The 2,052-nt window shown below is 48.3% G+C and overlaps 1 long non-coding RNA gene across 1 annotated transcript; it reads right to left on the minus strand.

Annotated features, from left to right (window-relative positions):
• Positions 1-396: 396 nt before the first annotated feature.
• On the minus strand, positions 397-2,052 carry LOC123465926. Its single transcript, XR_006641244.1, has 2 exons — positions 2,011-2,052; positions 397-1,032 (listed from the first exon to the last, which is right to left on the minus strand). It is a non-coding gene; the product is annotated as an uncharacterized LOC123465926 (long non-coding RNA).

A 2,052-nucleotide genomic window follows, 5' to 3' on the forward strand; every position in this document is an offset into this window, starting at 1 on the left:
TCAAAATGTGTTGAGTTTGTCTCTTTTCTTTTCTTCATTCATTTATCTTTTCTTTTTCTTTGATGCAAGTATGTGCATGTGTGGGGGAAGGATGCTTTGGTGGGGTGGGTCAAGAGTAGCAGCACGAGGACACAGGAGAAGAAGAACATGGAAGAGCATGAAATGGCTGGGTTAGGGCCCCAAAGGTGGCCAAGAACCCAGGAAATTATGTTTACAAAAAAAGCACTGGAAACTCGGTCCATCAGTGATGCTTCAGGGCCCTGATGACACAAGAAAAAACAAGAGTTAGGAGCATTTGTCTCCTTTGCATCAGAGTGCCTCTCTGGCGCATGGGGTTCAAGACCACCGGCGGGCAAGGACAGAGTGGAGGAGAAAAAAGGCAACTCAAGACCAGGATGCTGAGCAGATCCATTTTATTGTTTTACAATAAAGTCAGAGAGCACCCTTTAAGAAAATACCAGGAGGAGTAACTTAGGGAAGTTTTCCTAGGGAAGTGAGGGTGGACATAGAATCCAAGGCCATGGAAGGGGATTCAGAAGAAAATTTGAGTTTCTGAGCCCCAGGGAGGGCTCATTGTCTTTGCAAGTTCAGAGTCTTCTACAGGAGCTCTCAGGCCCGGCAGCCAATGAAGGAGGATAAAGATGGTATCCTCAGCAGTGTGCTGTCCCCAGGTTGGATCCTGTAGACTCAGGGACATCTTCAGCAGCAGCCGCCTCCATAGGACTGACCACTCCCCCCTCCGCAGCACCCGGAGCCCCCCGAGGGCTGGCTGCAGCAGTCAGACCTGTGGGGTCTGCAGTGGTGGGACCTGTGGCGCCTGTGGTGGCTCAGGCAGCAGCCCCCACACCCAGAGCTGCAGCAGTCCCCGGAGCTGGGGCCACAGCAGCCCTCGGAGCTGGAGCCACAGCAGGGGGAGACTGGGGGGCACTTTGGGGGGCATTTAGGGGTGGGGCACTTGGGGACGCACTTGGGAGGGGGCTGGCACTGCTGCTGGTTCTGCTGGCAGGACATCTTGGTGGGTGGGTTCAGGAGCTGAGGGAGAGACAGACGGCAGGTCAAACCAGCACAGAGAGACCTCCCTGCCCATTCCTGACTTTTCAACATCATTTCTAACATGTATGCTTAAATAACTTGCCTCTGTTATTATTTTAATGTCTTATCAACTACTCTCTTAGCATCTCCTTTGAACCTCATCTTATCCTTTTTAAAGTAAAAAGGGGTCATAATCTATTTTACCAATTTGAAAATTGACATTAAATGATATTTTTTTTAAAAATTCTTTTCACTAATCTTATTCAAATACTGAAATTGTTCTATAGAGATGAATTTATAACGGAAACATTTTCTTTATGGGAAAAAGTCCTGTTAGCACCCTAAATAATTTCATGTTTTGAAATTTACAACTTCAGATTAGAAAGGGATCTGAGGAATTTCCTGGCTGGCTCACCTTGTTAGAGAGAATAATGAGAGTTCCCTTGACTCAGATCCTGACCTATAATGGCTTCAGAAACACCTCTTACACCATCCTTAACCTAGAAATTATTAAACATCTTGTGCTTTTCCACCTCTAGAAGTGTACAATGCATTCCCATGCTCTATCCTTACCCACGTGTATAATAATCTCCCAGAGTGCCTCTAATCCTCTCCTCACTCTGACAATTGCTCAAATCATACCAGGCAGAGGATACAGTATCTCTAGAAGGTAAACTCCCTTTCTGAGACCTGTTCCAGAATATCAGAGCAACCAGTGATTTCCTTCTTTCATCCTGGGAGTCCCCCCTCCACAAAGCTGCAGATCTTTGGGTCCCTCCCAGTGTCCTTAGCCATCACTAAACTCCTATCATTCTCCCTGTCTTCCTGCCTGCTCCTGGTTCCTTTTGTCCTTCCAGGGTTTCTCTCTCTCTCTCTAATAATATGGGCCACATCCCCCAAGGCCCTGCTCCCTGCCCTCCCCTCTGGTCTGAGCATCCTCTGTGGAAGGCCCTGGTCCCACTCCCAGTGGACACTCACCGGTGCACACACAGCACAGAGTCGTCAGCACCTCAGGAGAGG

This window comes from Bubalus bubalis, chromosome 6 (genome assembly GCF_019923935.1).
Source record: "Bubalus bubalis isolate 160015118507 breed Murrah chromosome 6, NDDB_SH_1, whole genome shotgun sequence".
Taxonomy (NCBI): domain Eukaryota; kingdom Metazoa; phylum Chordata; class Mammalia; order Artiodactyla; family Bovidae; genus Bubalus; species Bubalus bubalis.